The 19,302-nt window shown below is 35.8% G+C and overlaps 1 protein-coding gene and 1 long non-coding RNA gene across 7 annotated transcripts in view; one reads left to right on the plus strand and one right to left on the minus strand.

Moving 5' to 3' along the window:
* The window catches only part of LOC122635763 (hemicentin-1), a 151,716-nt gene that overhangs the window by 90,628 nt on the left and 41,786 nt on the right, over positions 1 to 19,302 (plus strand). The window lies entirely within an intron of this gene.
* Positions 1 to 19,302, minus strand: part of LOC122635775 — a 70,593-nt gene that overhangs the window by 698 nt on the left and 50,593 nt on the right. The gene's annotated exons all lie outside the window — the stretch shown is intronic.

Below are 19,302 nucleotides of genomic sequence, written 5' to 3' on the forward strand. Positions count from 1 at the left end.
AAAAAAAAAAAAAACGCTGAAAAAAATAAAAAAAAAGAAGAAAATATAAAAAGAAAAAAAGGAAATAAGAGAACAGGTACAATCTGCTCTAGTTTTCTCGAAAAACTGCAAACGCACGATTAAAAGAAAAGAAAAAAAAAATGAAAAGGGAAGAAGAAAAATATATTTCTATTTTCGTCGCACCTTTCCATTTGAAGAAAGAGAAAAAGAGAGAAACACGCAATCGCTCAAAAAGTTTATCGTAAAATTCACTCTTTTTTACTTCGGATATCTCGACAATCGATAGTAATTATTTATGACGATCGGATGTATAATACAAAAAAAAAGAAGGGAAAAACTGAGAGGGAAAAGGATAAAAAGGGAATGTTTTTATAAAAATTAAATGCGATCGATGTACCTAACGAAAATAAAATCTACGTGCACGTGTAGAAGAATCGACTTTTGATACGCGATGACGTTAGAGGTAAGAAAAGGGAACGGTGGGGTTCGAAGGGGAAAAGAAAGAAAATAAAATAGTAAAGAGACTCGACATCTGCGAGCAGCATGTGATACACGAGAAGCTGGCCAAGTCGAACGGCCCGGAAATAAGCCTATGGCATTTTCATGGCTCGTGCTTGAAACGTGCTCGTAGCCTTTCTAGGGTTACGAAAACATTGGCTTCACCGGATATTAAACGACTTCTTCTTTCGTGACTAGCCACGCGAATTTATAAAAAGAGATGGAGAGAGAAAAAGAGAAACGAAAGAACAACGGAGAACAAAGAAGAGAATACAGGAAGACCTTAATCGTGCTCTCTCTCATTAACGGCTCGACGATTACAACGAAACTATCGTTGTACTGTCTTTCTTTCCACCGAAACAAATCTATTTGGAATATTTTCATCTAAAATTTCCAAGCATTTTTCTCTTTATTTTTATATTATTTTATTCGACTTTTTCCTTTCCGTTCTCTTTTTTAACTCGTGCTATCATAGGATTCGTTCGTTGACAGATAAAATCATAAAGATCATAAAATTGAAAATTAGTCATGTTATTTTATAAAACAAACGGGAAAAACAAAGGAAAACGTTCGAGTGCCATGGGTCAATGTATTTTTAGTTTTGTAACATTAAATTGGAAGAAACGTCGAAGCTATAGACGCTATCTTTCTTCGAAAAGTATCCTATACTAAAGTTCATAACGGAAAATGTTATTATTTTCGAAGGAAGTTCATTCTATAATCTTGGCAATATCGCACACAGCGAATGGTTTAAAATAACTTACGGTTAATTAAAAGCGAAATGGACTATCTACCGCAGCAGCTTATTGATATAGAAACGAGCGACGCGCTAAAAGAGACGGAAAGTTTACTGTTTTATGTTGAAATAGTGGCTGAGTGAATAAGAGAAAGATAAAAAGAGAAAATAGAGAATTCATTTCCAGTTACGAAACGAGAGTTCACCGAAGAGAAATTCGTCAAAACTAGATTGCTCACAAGTGTATGTGTATACACACACACATATATATATATATATATAAAATATGAATGTTTGCTATCTTTGAAATAGTTTTATCCCATGGTATAATCGACTCTATGAATATGGATATCGATCGGAAAATATAAACACCAAAAAATCGACACAGGTTGGTATCCTTGACAAACGTTATAACAAAAATAAAAATCGATATGCATATTTGAAAATGAATCTACGTCGATTCTTGTGAAGTGCAATTAACGCGAGACAAGTATTGTGCATTCTCGTTATCTCTATTTTATATTAATAAACAATGATTTTTCAATGCTCTTATAGAATAATATAAACCTCATCGATATTCACAATTTCGATATTGAAAACGGATTGAAAACAAAAGGAGAAAATCATTTGAAAAACACTGGGGCAATTTTTTAAATATTAATTACTCTTTTCTCTCGTACACGTTCGATCGACGAGCATACTACTTCAACTTCTCTCTTTCTCTCACGCACCCTCTCCCACTCTCTCTCTCTCTCTCTCTCTCTCTCTCTCTCTCTCTCTCTCGCTTTGTCAACTTGGAAACTTATTAAACTGGTCTGAATTAGACAGTTGCGTAGTGAAAACGGTGGTTTCTATAAACCCATTAACAAGCTAAGCGCCTATCAAGAGCAGCAGTACTCGAGAGAAATAAGCGTACATACAGCAAGATTCGCATGACCGACTCGTTCTTTCTGTCTCTTTCACTCTCTCTCTTTCTCTCTCTCCCTCTCTTTCTTTCTCTTTTTCTATCTTTATCTATCTTCTCTCTTTGTCCTTCGTCAAGTTACAGTGAATGTGAGAAATATGGAAGTACTACGGACCACACGTCGACGTAAACGTCGATGATTTACAGGAAGAATGAATGAATAAAATAGAGAGAGAGAGAGAGAGAGAGAGAGAGAGAGAGAGAGAGAGAGAGAGAGAGGAGTGAGAACTGAGAAACGATTAAAAGGAAAAAGAAAAGAGAGGGAAAGAGACAGAGAGAGAAATACTAATTAAACGAGGTTTTTTTAAATACGTATACTCAACGCAATAAAACGACGTTGAACCTCGTTCTAGAATTAAACCGAGATCACTGTTTAAAAATAAAATGAAATAAAAATACCAGCCTGTCGACGACAGATTCGTAACTTTTGTCACGCTCCATAAACGCCGCAATTTTTCGTACCTTCGCACAAATCCATTCAGTTTTCGAGATAAAGCAACGACCTGTTCCTAAGCACATCGGCGGACCTTTCGAGGACGATAAGAAGAGAGAGAGAGAGAGAGAGAGAGAGGAGAGGTCACTTCGGGTCAAAGACACGCACGTAGTCTACGATGAAATCGATTCGAAGTGGTCGACAGTATTCGGAAGTAAATCTTAGTTACATTTTTCTTCTTTTTCTACCTACATTCAATTATATATTCATATCCGAAAAGAAAAAAGAATATCGGAAGAAGAAGAAATTAACTAGATCGTCGATATAAAACACGAATCCATATAAAAAAAAAAAAAAAAGAACGAAAGGTAAGGTCTTTCTTTCACGATGAGTTGACGTCGTTGAAATCGAGAAGCGAACGGGACACTAAACTCGAGGGTTATACTCGAAGGAAATCACCGCCTGTAACTTTAATTCCTCGATTATCCTACATTGTCCTGTTAAAGGATATTACTGGCTTTATAGAGGAAACTCTCGAGTAAAGTCCTCGCTATGATTTACATCGTCTTATTCGTGTCTTATTCTTTTCATCTCGAAGAATTTTCTATATGGCCAAAGTTTTCGTTTATCCTTGAAATTAAATTTTTGTTATCGTCGGTAGGACGTAACGATCGATCGAAACGTTACATCGCGATATTATCGATCGTATTTGATCGTTAATGATGAAATTATACTCTGTTATATCGCAAATATGAGAAGGAATTGTTTCAACGAACGTAAAGGGAAAATCTAACGACAGAAATTTCGTTTGTTCCTTGTAATTGAATTTGCGATGGGAAGACTGATGATAAGCTAATATAACGAAACAATGTTAGATAATAACAGGTTGAAAGATATAGAACGAGAATGAGAATGAGAAAGAGAAAGAGAGTGAGCGCGACAATCCGTTTGAAATAAAGCGTAGGAGTTGATACGTTTTAATGGGTAAGTGTAACGCGTTTGACGCTAACTCAAACGAGCAAAAGACAAGTTCGAGTAGAAGCTTAACGAGCTTCCTTGATATAAGCGAGAAGATTCTCTCCCGCGTTTTAATATAAAATTAATCTTTCGAAAGACGTCTCTCTTTGTCGTGGGTTAAGTACTTCGTAGCCACTGTAAATGGAATTAGCCGAGGTTCAGTCTCGATGGAATGCGATTCGTGATGATGAAACCTTTGCAATGGTCGGATCTACACAACCTTTGAAATATCTAACACAGGTTTACGCACGAGAAACAAGTACGCGAATACGTCGTCTTTATTGATTTTAATCAAATAAAGAACGAAAAAAAAAAGAGGCAAGGAAAAGAAGATGTCTTAAAGCTGCTTAAAATTTAATCCTTTATAACGCAATTTTTTAACGTCTACAAATATAAATTATATGAAAAATGTACGCTGCATAAATTTCAAATATTAATTATTACAGATATAGAAGTTACACGCGAGCACACGCGCGCGCGCTATACGAGTTAGTCCGAGGAGATGAAAAAAGAGAAAAGTTATAAAAGGAAAAGTATGAAATAGTTGAAAAAATAGAACTTTCCGAGTGAATTCAATGTATAGAACATCGAATGAGAAAGATTACGAGCATGCAGAGTTACGTCTGTTACAGATGCAATTACGTAAAAGTGTCGACCTTGCGACAGAAATGAAAACGAAATGTCGATAAGTTTAGCAACGATCGATTGCTTCTCTCGTCGCGACAACACGAAACTGTACCTAGGATATCTATCGACAGGCACGTTCAACGCAAGCTTACAACAGAGAGTACAACCAACCGGGTAGCACGAAGAATATTCTTGAGTCCGTTTAACGATTTAAAACGAAGAAGAAACGATAGAGGAGGAGGATGACAATTATTCATCGTCGTCCGACCCGCAAACCGTCTCATTAGAAAATGAAAGAGAAGACCGAAGAAAAGTATCGTTCAAAATGTTAGACATCTTGACTCTTTAATTATCTTTGCATCTATATATATACATTCATTTCTCTTTTTTATTTTATCCTTTTTTCGCTTGTTCTTTCTTTCTTTTTTACCCGTGTTTCAAGATTCAACTTCGACATACGTTTCTGAGCACGCTGTTTAATGTCAAATCTATTTTCATTATTGACAATAAAAGATCGATGCTTCTACTCCGATTTTTTGTACTCCGATCCTTTCTTCTCTGCTTTATTTAAAGAACGACGTCGATATTGCAACAAAGTTTTAATAACTTTCTTTTTTTTTTTTTCAAATATAAAACCTGAACACGTACGCAAGTAAACACACATATACAAACATCTTTGTTTGCTTAATTTTTTGCCATATTATTCGTACGAATAGAAAAATATGGATTATAAAAATTAATCAAAAATTGATGTCAATTCTAAGAAAAAAAAAAAAAAAAAAACGATAAGTCGCAGCTCGAGAGAATGTTTGAAATATTATCTTGCAACGAAAAGGATATTTGAGATATCTCGTTATTGGAAGTTACAGAGAATAAGTTAGAGAGAAAGAGGAAGAGATAGAGAAAATGAGGGTCTCTATAGAGGAATTATTCGTGACAGTAGCTCCGCATGTCGTTTTGGACATTTCTTTTTGTTCTTCTTCTTCTGACTGTAATGGAACCGTTTGAGTGCGACCGTTCGATTCTCTTCCCTTGCCGATGTAGATTGAATTGCTTTTCCAGGTTGCCACCGCCACGATCGTTCCTGGTACTCGTCCGTTATCTATCTTCCTCTTCGTTCCACTTTCTCGCTATCTCTCTCTCCCTCTTTCTCTGTTTCTCTGTCGGCTCGATATCTCGTCCACGTTCTTGATCCGTGCCATCGAATTGACCACGGATTAATTGAAAACGCGCGGTCTTACTTCGGATATCTACGGACAAAGGTCTTCATTCCGATTTCAAATTACGGTATTCGTCTCACTTTTTAACGAATTATTATTTTTAGTACGTCGTATTCCCTCTTGCTTTTTTCCCCGCTTTTTTTCTTTTTCCGCGCCACCGTCGCATTGCTTCTCATTTTGAGACACATTTCATCGAATTTTCTAATTTTCTTTTTATACCGAAAAAAGAAGTGTATAATAATAATCATCCGAATCGAGAACAAAAATCTGAGAATTGTTATTTGCCAGACGACAAATCTACTCGATCATTTTTATTTCTATTTGTTTCGTTTCTTCCTCTTTCTCTCTTTCGTTTTTTCTCTGTTTTTTTTTTTTTTCCTTTTGATAAGTTTACTGCAAGAAGAAAATATCCATTTAACGACTTTAATATAATAAGCATTGTACATTGTGTAGAAAATTCATGTAAATACTTTCGAACGATATTTTTCTAGGTTTTTTTTTTTTTTACCTTTCTTTTTCTTCTCTTTTTTGCAAATTTTTGCATAAAGCGGACGAAAAACACGCTCGAATTTCAAAAAGTTACTCTGCCGACTGTCGTCGCTGGTTAACTTGTAGAGCAACTTCCGCTTTTTATAATATTTTTCGTGAAAAATTAAAATTTTTCTTCGTGGGGAAGGTTCGCCCCGTCCAACTGAGGAGGGACCGAAAGTGGCTACGAAATAAACTGAGAAACAAGATATTCTTACTCATTTTACGTTGGCACAAATTGCTCGGGAAGGGAACAAAAAATAAAGAGCACAAGAGAGAGAGAGAGAGAGAGAGAGAAAGAATCAAATGCGAAAAAGGGGAAAAAGCTCATGCGGAAGGAAAGTAAAGAATGCCAAATAAGAACGAAGCAGGACATTCTCGGTGTTTCTGCTACGCGTGTCCTCTCGTTTGCTCGGCCCCGAGCAAAGTTCTTTGAAATGTACGCAAAAATGGAAAATCAAGAAAGAAAAAGAGAACGAGAACGACGAAACGTAAACCGAAATAATCCTTTTATTTCCCGCGCGTTCGACGGGAGAAAATAAGAAGAGGAAAGAGGAAATGAAGATAAAAAATAACGGAGGGAAATTCTGAAACGTGGAAAAGTTAGGAAAAAGGAAAATAAAGAAGCGAAAATAAATATGCAAAAAGAGAATCGAAATGAATAATTAAATTAAAAAATATATAAAAAAAAAAAAAAAAGAAAACAGAAGGTACGGACGATTATTGCTATTCTTAACTTGTCTTATGCTCAAAAAAAAAAAAGAGAGAGAAAAGAGAGAGAGAGAGAGAAAGAAAGAAGAAGAAAAAAAAGATAATTAGGAGCCGAATAAATTCGTCTGAAAAGTCTGCAGGGAGAGGAGTAAATTCGAGCTTTTGGCTTGAAATTCTACCTATCTCTACTTTTCCTATCTTTCTCTCTCCTTTTTCCTAGAGAGATTCTACTTTTCCCATTCCGAAACCTTTTCCTCCTCCTCCTCCACCACCTTTTCCTCTCTCATCCTTTCTCTAACATACAAAGCTCGAAGAGTGGTCAGTACTGTAAGCCATGTTTAGAAACACACCGAGCAACCCCTGGACATCGTTACGAATGCTTCAGACGAAAACAGGACGAGACGTCTACATTGGCAAGGATATACTCGAGAATACCTCGAGATTCGAGCCACATCTGGATGTTGCAATTTTCTTCAAACAATCAACAAAAAAAAAAAAAGAAAGGAAAAAAAATAAGGAAATACGCCGACACAAATTCTCAAATGGGAAAACGTATAAATATCGAAGAAAGTCGATGAAACGATTTCACATTCCTTTTTTGTTTTCTTTAATCACAAATTTCGATGGAAATTATGGAAAGATGTTATGCTTAAAAAAAAAAAAAAAAAAAGAAACTTAAAAAAGAAAGAAAAAAGAAGAAAAACGTATCGTCTCCTTTCAATCCTACTTGTTTCGAAAAGAAATATGTTTAATTCTTAACATTACTAAATGCTAATTCCCTGCGATACCTCGAAGCTACTCGCTTTACTCACTGAAATATGAACGCCGAGAGGTCTACCAACCACTTTGTTTCACCACGCTCTTACCCACTTCTACTTATTTTTCCTTTCTCCGTGCGCATTTCTTATTCTCTCGTTAAATAACACGAAACGCAAGACGCAACAATCTCAGCGTCATGTTTCTCACCGATCGAATTATATCGTCTGAAAAATTTTAATGGTCGATGGAAAATTTAATGAAAAAAATTCGGTTCAATTTCTTTCTCCGTGTCTCTCTTTGTTCCTATATACAAATACCATGGAATATTGATTTTAACCTAAATAGGAAACTCGAGAAGGGTCTCTGTTTTTATTCGCTCGACGAATTTCCTCTGAAGTCCATTAAAACGGAAGGGAAAAATAGAAGAAGAAGAAGAAGAAAAAAAAAAGAAGCCGATAACCCTACAAGTTTACTATGTCTCTCTCTCTCTCTCTTTCTATTTCTTCTTTTTCTCTTCTATCGACCTAAATACGAGCATAAAACGTAAGTATACCTAATAAGTTGAAATACGTGGAAGGATGATGGTCTTCCAATCGAGGGTAAGCCGAGCTTTCGCTTAGACTTTCTGCACATTCGTATGGGGGAGGGAAATGAGAGAAATTAGCTTCATTCTTATTAATTAAAAATTCTGACTGAAGATCTCTTCGCAAAAAAAAAAAAACAAAAAAAAGAGAGACAAACAAAAAAGAATATACAAAAAGAAAAGCAAACAAAAAATACAAATACTAAATCATTTCGAATGATATATTTGTTTCACGCAGTGGAAAAAAGAAAATTTGGACTTAGAGTACGCGTGGTACGACGGATTAAAACAAATTTTCTAGGATCCTGCTTTGTAGTAGTTTCGTTAGTTTCACTCGTGAAGTACTTTTTGAAGATGAGAGTTTTTGGCCTACGTTAAGCCTCGACGATGAGTGAGGCCGTACGATGTACACAGAAGACCCACAAGAGGATGAAACAACGAACGTTACGTTGATGACGTTGAACTAGAAAATAGTTACTACATACCTCTCTTTCTCTCTCTTTCTCTCTCTCTCTCTCTCTCTCTCTCTCTCTCCCTCTCTCTTTTGTATTATTTCTAAAGAAAATAGAACTGAACCAATTACATGTTTTCCATTACAATATCGATAGAAACGATTGATATGAACGATTATAATAAATTCGATACAGAAAGCAGAGAAGGAAAGAGAGAGACAGAGAGAGAGAGAGAGAGAGAGAGAGAGAGAGAGAGAGAGAGAGAGAGAGAGAGAGAGAATAATTGCTCGATTATTCCAAGTTAGAACAATAACGTACACTATAGAAATGAATTAATAATTGCCTTTGAACATTCTTCTGTAAATAAGTACGATTTGAATGAACTACGTGTTCCTATAACTCCTATTGATGTTTAATAATTATAATAATAGTAATAATAATAGTAATAATAATAATAATAACAATAAGATTAATAAGTAATTACGACTAGGTATCGATCGAAATTTTTAAAACAATAAATTTGTTCTTCTCCAGTTCGATCATTATTCTCGTGACACAGCCGATTCCAACGTTGGACGTTACGTGACGATAAGAAAGATTATATAGACGTCTAGACTCTCTCTCTCTCTCTCTCTCTCTCTCTCTCTCTCTCTGTCTGTCTCTCTCTCTTGCTCTGTCTTTCTTTCTCTTTCTAGACTAGAAAGAAAAAGCAAGTGGATAAGATCAAGTCGAGGCAGGATAATTAAGTCGTCCTTTCTAAAGCACGCGTCTTTTGCATCGATGAATCAACACTTTCAAGAAACCCTGAGCGAGTTCGGTTCGAAGGACACGTTGATTTCGATTATGAAAATGATGAAACGAGACTAATGAAGATAATATACAAGGTGACTGTAAATCTTCTCTATAATGTTACATATAAGATATAATAGAGAAGAAAAAATCGTTGCATATTTAAAGAAAAAGATTACATTCGTAATCGTATTTATGTGGGGACATAGACACAAAGAGAAAGTAGAGAGAGAGAGAAAGAGAGAGATATAATGGGACTAATGAAGCGAATACACAGGGTGATATTCTTTATAAATCCTGTATAAAATAGAACACAAAGGATCGTTCATATACGATGAAAAGGACCACTTTCATAATCGTATTTCTTGAAACGTGAAGACGGAGAGAAAAAGAGAAAGGAAAGGAGAAAGAGAAAGAGAAAGAAATAGTTGGTCGAGTCTCCAATATTATACTCGTACGAGAGATCCCCAAGAGTCTCACGGTGTTCTCGTCTGGTAAGAAAATACGTCCTGAACGAGAATGGTTAGAGGTAGGAGTAGAGAAGTAGGGGTGGGTTTTGTGGATCGCCGAGTAAGAAGGAGTACGAAGACGAAGAGAAAAGGAGGGGGAGATGGAGAGATAGAGAGACTGAGATATATGGAGAGAGAGAGAGAGAGAGAGAGAGGGGAGGGAGATGAGGAGAAAGAGAGAAAATCGTCGAAGCGAAAACGAGCTTGCCGACGAGACGGCGAACGATGGGAAATTTTTAAACGAGTTATCTCAAGTCCGTCCGATTGCACCGCTTCGACGATCGAATTAGCCGAAGCTAGCTAGGTCTATCCGACGCGAGCTATACCGGAATGATTCGATTAGAGGACGATCGCTATGTATCGTATGATGCAGCCTGACGATGAACGCGCGACGATATTTGACGAGGAGACTAACATTCGATTCAAATGTATTATCATCTTCCTTTGGATTATATATGTAGTACATGCATGTCTCTCTATATCTTTACACAATGTATACCTACGTATATTCTGCGTATATCTGTGTATACGTATATATATATATATATATACGGAATATGCAGATACGTATAGACGATACGAATATGTACGTACGTATGTACGTTCTATTTTCTCGAATACAACGATGGATCTTCCACGATCGAATCCGACTAGCGTTTTCCCACGAGTTGCATCTCGCTCGATTTACATCCAATTCTCTATCTCTTTCCAGACGTATCCCTGTCGACCTATATATCTCGTCGTGGAGTACCCCTTTCCGACAAGATGACTTTTACGAGTAACATCGACAATGTTTTCCTATCTACGACAGGCCCGATCGAATAAAGAAAAGAAAATATTTTTATCTTAACAATTAAGATAGAATTCTTTCTCGATCTACAGCGATTCTGATTTAAACGTTATTACCTTTCGCGATTATACCATACAAAGACCTTTAAAAGCTTCTACTCGATACCAAGAGCGTGACCACTGGAAACAAAGAAGTGTCTTCTACTTGGCTAACCCAACAGCATCCCTCGATCGAGCAAGCGCATCTTTTGCGCAACTTGCTACCGAAGGTTATCGTGTTACTTCGGGCCGCCTCGTACTTACTTTTCTCAGCGTATCGTCTCGCACAGAAGGTTTTAACCTCGAACAGACGTTTACTTTCTTTTCGGTAAAAAAGGAAGACCGATCGAAATATGTGAAACTTAATGCGAGGGAGTTATCAGAAGGAAAGAAAAAAAAAAGAGACGCGCAAAAAAAAATGCAATTTTTATCAGAACGTCGGAGGAAAAAAAAAGTAAAAAAAAAAAAAAACGAAAGGAAAAGTTAAAATTCAACAAATTAACGTTTACGTTCGTCGACCATGAACGTAATAAAACAAAGAGACAGACAGACAGACAGAGAGAGAGAGAGAGAGAGAGAGAGAGAAACAAAGAGCCCTTTCATTTCGAGGCCAAAGCAACGAACACGCCCAACGTGCTCGTGAACCGATAAATCTTACGATGGCTGGAAGAAGAGTGAGAAAACTATTCTCTCTTTCTTTCTCTCTCTCTCTCTCTCTCTCTCTCTTTCTCTCCCTCTTTCTCTTTTTCTCTCTTCCTGGCACTCCTCCGAAAAAAGTTGACTTACCCTCCAAACGAACCTAAGAACTACCGCACGATGAATCCTTGAGAACTCGAGTAACGCCTTCTCCGTATAGATTCAACGTCACACACCAAAAATTCTATTCGACCAACTTCGAAATTCCTTGAAATATTGCCATGTACTTTCTTCAAGGGCACGACAAAGAACGACGATGGTTCACCAGCCGAATAGAAAGAATCCTGCTCGTTATTCGAATAAGAATGAGATATATATATATATAAAAATTCTTACGATCTTATTTTATTTTAGATAGAATAGAATCGTAACGATTTTGTTTTCTTTCTTTCTTTTTTTTGTCTTTTTTTTTAGTGTCCTAATTTCGTAATGATTCTTCATTCTCAAATGAAGAGTATCCAGAGCAAATACTTAAATTAAGGTATTGAAGAAAAGAAGAATAGATGGACAATTTTTTATAGACACACACACACACACACATACATTATATATATATATGGGTATGTCTCCAAGTTAAAGTTATATCTACCTCTCGTTAAATCAACGTAGATAGCTAGCTATCTAGAATCGTTCTATTCCGTTGTCCTTGTGAACACTGTTGAATTCTCGAGAAAGTCGAGGAGGTCGTTTGTCTGTAATTAGTCGACTCTCAGGGTTGTCGACACGCTCGAATGTAGATAGAAAGGAGAAGCGTAGTACGAAAAATCTTCTTTCTTATCTCGTTAAATGAGTTCTAGAATTTTCATTGTTACTATCAGAAAAAGAACGAGAAGAAATAATAATCGACGAACGTATCCTGCAAGAAAGTTTAAATTGACATTCTTTTATGAATGATCATCGATTAAAGATATTTCATTTAAATCGTCTTCCCTTAAACACCTACTATTATTATTAAATCAAAAGAAAAAGAAAGAAAAAAAAGGAAGACAAAAATCAATGGAACCTGCGGCAAAATAAAAAGTAATAAGCGTATCCTTATTTAAAAATACCAAAGTATAATAGCAAATAAACCCTATCGAGATATTCAAAACACTTTGCCGATTATACCCCTTCTTTCCTCCCTTCTACTTTAGAATCTACGTGGTCGTTATTGCACCGATCGTGAGACAACACGGATCATCGTGAGATCCTTAAATACCACATCCAGGGAGTCCTTCGAAGAGGAACTCCCATGTCGAGAGAGATGCGGGTTCTTTCTCTCTCTCTCTCTCTCTCTTTCTCTAGCCATTCTTCGACCCTCTTGCGGTACCCTAGGGAAAATGAATGAAAAATATTGTCTCGGACACAATGGCCTTGAGAACGAAAAAGAAGATATCTTGCAGGCTCTTTCTCTCTCTCTCTCTCTCTCTCTCTCTCTCTGTCTTTCAAGGAAGTAGCTGAGGAGAGAGAAGCAAGTTATACGGCAGGATTACGAGATTGCTGCGGGGGGATTACGAAGATGGCTCCTGGGACGTCCAATCTCAAGGATAAACACTTTCTGACGTTCTTACGCCCTGCTGATTCTCTCCTTTCGTCGTACCCTCGCGGTTTCCCACTTTTTTCCCTCTGTTTTCACCTACACACCTTCCTCTTCTAACCCTCTCTCTCTCTCTCTCTCTCTCTCTGTCACACTCTTCGATCCCCTTTTTTATTTTTTTCCCTCTTCCTTATGAAGGACTCCCGCAGACACGACCGAATTACTCGCGAAAACTCATTTTCCTTTCTTCTTGCTCTGCCACGACTGGCCGACTCCCGCTCGTCGTTGGAATATTAAAAATTTAATTATAAAAATACCTCTAGTCTCTCTCTCTTTCTCTCTCTCCGTCTCTCTTTCTTGCAAGTTCGACTTTCGCGAAGTATATCAGATCCTCTATCTCTTGGAACGGGTACGAGACTTTCCGCGAGACACTTTGTCATTACCCCCACTCTTCCATCCCACATTCTGTCTCTCGAAACTTGCCGAATTCCAAGAATTTTGTATTATTCAACGATGACCTTTGCAGGACATTTGTCCTTATAACAACATATTTATTTCATTCGACGTATCGAATTCTGAGCATTTTTCGTTTGGAAAAAATTGTTATTAACTGTAAAGCTCGCGATTAAAATTCCACGAAATATGTATCACCTTCGGAAATAAACTTTTGATCTTTTAAGAACATTGTTCCCCTTGCAATCTAAGCAATCTATTCATTGCTTAAATTTATCGTTGCACTTGTCTGGTAATACCAACGAAATTATTTATTTATCTTGAAAATATTCGTCTTTTTACGTTGTAAAAAGAAATTATGAGTTCCTTAAATTCATTTAATCCCGAAACAGTAAAATGATAATCCGCAACGGACGAGTGGTTTCGGTATATTATTTCGTGAAAGCAAAAGATGGATTAAATTCGCGAGCTACGTCTACCGTGCTTATACCTACATATTTCCTACCACCTTCCTATAGTCCTGCGATTATTTGTGGTTTCACTCGGCCAACTTCCAAGCTTTTCGGATTAACGCAACGCAACGCCACGCCGTACCGCGAATGAAACGGATTTTGAGTTTAAACAAATGCCTCCGAGTTATCTCTCTGAGCGTTTAACCTCTCCAGTCGTCGTTTGTCCTATCGTGAAATTAACGTAATTAAAAAAGATAAAAAAAAAAAAAGGATTATTGTTACCAAACGAAAAATTTTATTCGCGCGATTCCATGATTTTCTTTTATCTTTTTTTTCAAATACGTAAAATAAATTTAGTTTGGAGATAATATTGGGAAGAAGTTTCTTAAATACGTATCAAGTATTAATTGTTAATAATGAATGTACGTCGAAATTTATACAATAAATAGATCTATTTAAGTGTTATTTAAAGTCACGAAATACGAAAGCAAAATATTCACGATTTAATCAGTAATGGGAATACGTTTCTGGGATAAATGAAGCTCTCGTTTTACATGAAATTTGCATTGGATATTGAAAATGACGTAATAAAAATAACAACCTCTCTCGTTACATTCTCTGAATGCAACGAATCAATTTTCATGTGTGTGTGTATATATATATATATATATATATATATATATATATATATATATATATAAACAAAATATGTACCAAGTTTTCTATTTCATAAATATATTAAATATCAAATGATTACGTAATATCTATATTTGCACATTTTTATATCATCCCCTATAAAAATATTAAAATATTTTCTCGTATGCTTAAAATTCGAGAAATAACAAATCAATTGCAAAAGAAAATATTTACTTTCATAATCGAACGTTCTCATATTCTTTAACGCTGATTACAACGAAACATTTGCATTTATATACTTGATCATATTTGTTTCTCTACACAGTCTAAACTATGTTATAAAATACGATAGTCCAACTAGTAGTATTTACCAACAATTAGCACTATTAATTTTAATAATTTACAATTTCCCCTTGGACACTGGCAATGTAATTGCCGTGCGATTGTTACCAAATGGTGCGGACCCTTTTGAATAATGCATATTCCTAACAACTTCAGCCATTAACCTTTCATTTCTATGCAACCAAGCGATGTATGTGTTTACCTTGAAACTTTAAAATCTGTTAAACGTTTCGAAAAATGTGCATTAATTAAATTCAAAAAAAAAAAGAAACAATAAAAAAAGTAAGAGAGAGAGAGAGAGAGAGTAAAAGCAATCGATAATACGATCATCGATATTGACAATTTTCATCCTTGTCCATTTTACTCATTTAATATTAAACTCGCGATTAAATCGATACGATTAATAATAAATTTCGTTTTTCCAATAAACGTTGATTTTTATCTATTCGATTTCCAACGACACGTTGATAATTAGGTTTACGTTCATTTGCAATCTCGTTTATTATTATTTTCTATCTTTTCTCTTCTATTATTCTTCCTTCTATCTTCTATTCTATTCTGTTTTATTCTTCTTTTTTCTCTATTCAAGTTCTGTTCTACTTTTCTATTAATCCCGCTATGATTAATTTCAAATTTGTTTGATATAATGAATAAGACGTTTCGATATCGCATTAGGCGAATGTACTATATGTAGCATGGATTAACAACAATAGCCCGGGATATCGTGGCTAATTACCGTACAGACAATCACAGGCCTCTCCATGATTCATAGGAGCTCTGAAACGGAGAAGCATTTATAATGATTGTTATTACCTTTTGTTAGCTTCTAAAGATTAATTGTTCTTAGCTGGAAAATCTTTAAAAGTGTTTAAACGAAGTTAGACGAAATATTTAAGAATAAAAAGTATAACGATATAAACATACATATGTATATATATATATATGTACATATGTACGTGTATATATTATTAATATTAAACAAACGAGTAAATAGAATTTTTTCGATGAAAATAAAAAAGAAGAAAATATATCTATATATCGGATAAAAAAATATATATCTAGATACCTATGTACCAACTTACTTATATACATATATATATATATATATATATATATAGAAAATGATACTTGAAGTTTTTGAATCTCGATTGAAAAAATTTATTATGACAACTCGGGGAAAAAATATCAAAGTAATTCGAGAACGATGTTATCAAACTGCTATTAACCTCAAAAACTCTTGGACACTCGCGATTCTCTCAACACCGAAAGAAGAAGATATTTACGAGGGTCGTTGCGAACATTAAAGGCACATCGACGTCTTTAAACGATTTACACTCCCCCATTCCCGCCTTTCTCAGCAAGCGAGGCAAAGCAGCCGGCATTTTCAAACGCTTCTTCGTTTCTTTCATCGATTTGATCTGTCTATCTATCTATCTATCTTTCTATATATATTTATCTGTTTCTTTCTCTCTCTTTTTATCGATTACACTCGACATCTTTTTCTCTTCTTGTTTCCTCGAACAACATTTTCATCGCATATAACGTTAACTACTTATCGTTGGATGTAATAATTTCAGACCAGTCATATCGCGCAAATTTGCCACGTGAGTTTTCTTTACGGCTTCTCGCCTCTGAATTCATTAAGAAAGTTTTCTTCCCTAGAGTATGCATCCCTTGGAGAGAGTTAGAGAGAGGGTTAGGGAGAAAAAGGAAGAGAAATAAAGAGAGAGAATGAAAGAGTGAGAAAATTTAAACTCGCAATGTATAAATTGCTATTTCTTACAAAAGCTCTGCTATGTTCCATAGTAGAACGCTCGACTTACGAGCTAAGAGAGATAGAGATGGAGAGAGAAAGAGAGAGGGAGAAAAATAGTATAAGTCGTAGCAACTATGCATGTCTAAGTTTATTTCGTTATTACCAGTTTAACTCTCTCTCTCTCTCTCTCTTTCTCTCTCTCTTTCTCTTTCCGTCTGAAATTTTCTCGAGAAAATTTATAAAATCGTTTCTTACAAAACATCATTTGATTTTTCTTAAAAAAAAAAAAAAAAAAAAAAAAAAAAGAAAGAAAAAGAAAAAAAAAGGAAAGTTCATAGAAGAGAATCTTTCTAGATATCTACTCTAACTTCGACACTTTCGATGCATCAAACTATTTGAATACTTATACTTTCGTCAAACTGTCCAAGTCTCGTAAAGAAAAGTTACTTTTCGAATCGAATGATATCTTCTTCTTCTTCTTCTTCTTCCCCTCCTCCTCCTCCTCCTCCTCCTCCTCCTCCTCCTCCTCCTCCTCCTTCTTTTCTTCCCCTACCTACACTTCCTCGTGGTTACGAAACGTGAGTTCAAGTCTACAGATATTTCTCTTTTCTCAAAGATGGGGCATCTGCTTAACGTTACGACTTAACAAGAAACGTGATTCTTTGACTGAGGAGTAAGGAAGAGAAGAAAGTGGGGAGAGAGAGATATACTCTATTCCTTCTTCTTGACGATTCCTTATAGAAAGAAAGAAACTGAAAAAAATTTGAGAGAAGAGAGAGAGAGAGAGAGAGAGAGAGAGAGAGAGAAAGAGAGAGAGAGAAGATAGGAACGAGAGAACGGATAACTGGGACGATTTAATCCGTCTAAAGGGAAATATCTTGATGGAGCACAGAGAGTGAGATTTTAAGAAAATCTAGAGTAAAGAAGAGAAACGAGAAAAATTACTTGAGATACATGATGGGTAACACGAGTCTTGTTAAATTGTTAAAAAAAAAAAAAAAAAAAAAAAGAAGAAGAAGAAAGAAAAAAAAAGGAAAAAGAAATCATTTGCACTGTTTTTTCTTTTTCTTTTTTATTTCTCGTTTTTTTTTCCTTCTTTTTTCTCATCGGATATGAAAAACCGATAATAAGTCAGAGTGCGGTTATCTCGGTTGGAGATGACGAATGTTTTCCTTTGGAATAATTTATCGGAACTTTCTTCTTGTTTTTTCTTTTTTTTCTTCTTCTCTTTTTTTACAACGAAATCATATCCCCGCCATATCACGCGGGTCTCGTTCTGTTATCGTTAACCAAAATTAAATAATGTCAACGAAATTTCTCGTAGCCGACAGGCAGGATTTACAACGTGTCGAGTAGAACGAGACTCGTTCTGACCTAGCAGCCTCGGTGCTTCAAACGTCCATTTTAATAATTTATCCAATTCGAGGCTAAACGTTATAAAATTTAAACAAGGTCGTCGTTTACTCACGAGAAAGGTTTGCCATAAGCAAACCCCCGGTTATATTACAATCCCCAGTCAATTTTCGACTTATCTAAAGGAGGTTAACGGAAACAACAGCGTAGAAAATTTTCTCAAACGATACTTTAAGAATAATATAATTCTTAAAAGACAATTGTCCAACTGTATGAAAATTCCAAGTTCGTTCGAAGTGCATACGTACGTATAGTTTATCTAAAACATAAAGAATGTTAAAGTCGAATATGTATCCCTTCTCGTTTTCTACCTCTACTTCTGTAATATTTCTTCGGTCCAGTTCTCTCTTTAGTTTTCCTGGAAGGTCGAAATAGTCGAGGGAACTCTTGTACCATATACCTACTATACCACCTACTATGGTGGACCGAGTTGGATGCTTAGGAACACAATGGAACCACTGTTGAAGAGAAAGAGCACAGGCGTTTCAGAAGGCAGCTTCTCGGCAACTGAAATGTCGAAAAGAAGAAGAGAAAAAAGGAAAGAGAGGGAGAGAGAAAGGGAGAGAGAAAGATGCCTTTCAAGCTCCGATCTTTCACGAGAATTCTCGGATTCTTAACAAAGCGTCCAAGCTTTCTATCTTTCTGTCTCTTCTTTCGTACGGAACACGTTTGGAACGCGTTTAACGTGCTCGCGATACTTTGTACCCCGTAGCGAAATATCAGAAAGAATCGTTCCCGAGTTATCTTCCTTCTTTCTCTTCTACATGTTCGTTCACCAAAGCAACCTAGTCTCGTTTATTGGATCGACCCGAAGAGGTAGATCGATCTACGATCGAAACCCTCTAATCGTGCTACATGACCCATCCTCCAAGAGACATCGCCATTCTGCGATTTCTTATGGTTCTCTTTTCTCTCGTTTCTCTCTCTCTCTCTCTCTCTCTCTCCGTTCCTCCCTTTCTCTCTCTTCCTTAAGCCTCCCAAAGGATTTCGGAACATCGTTCGAGGGAACCTTTGTCATGCCGACGAAAGCTACGAATACCTTACTCTTTGAAATTTTATCTAAAGAATTTTCAAACGAGAGAAGGAACGATGCTGGGTAATAAAGAGAGATGCGTATTATTATAATAATTTCTTTTTGCCCTTGATAAAAATTGAAATTTTTATAAATAAAATTCTCGTAATCTGGAAACATTATAATTTAAATACTTTTTATTATTAAAAACGATCTCTCTTCGACGTTTGGAACAATATTTAAGGAATGAAAAAAGAAACACGCATACAGAGAAGGATAGTCGATCGATTTACATTTTTTAAAGAGATCGTATACCTATTGCAGTTAAAATTCTGTGGTGAAGGTGACGAGTAATAAAAAGAAAAAAAGAAG

Source organism: Vespula pensylvanica, chromosome 19 (assembly GCF_014466175.1).
Source record: "Vespula pensylvanica isolate Volc-1 chromosome 19, ASM1446617v1, whole genome shotgun sequence".
Taxonomy (NCBI): domain Eukaryota; kingdom Metazoa; phylum Arthropoda; class Insecta; order Hymenoptera; family Vespidae; genus Vespula; species Vespula pensylvanica.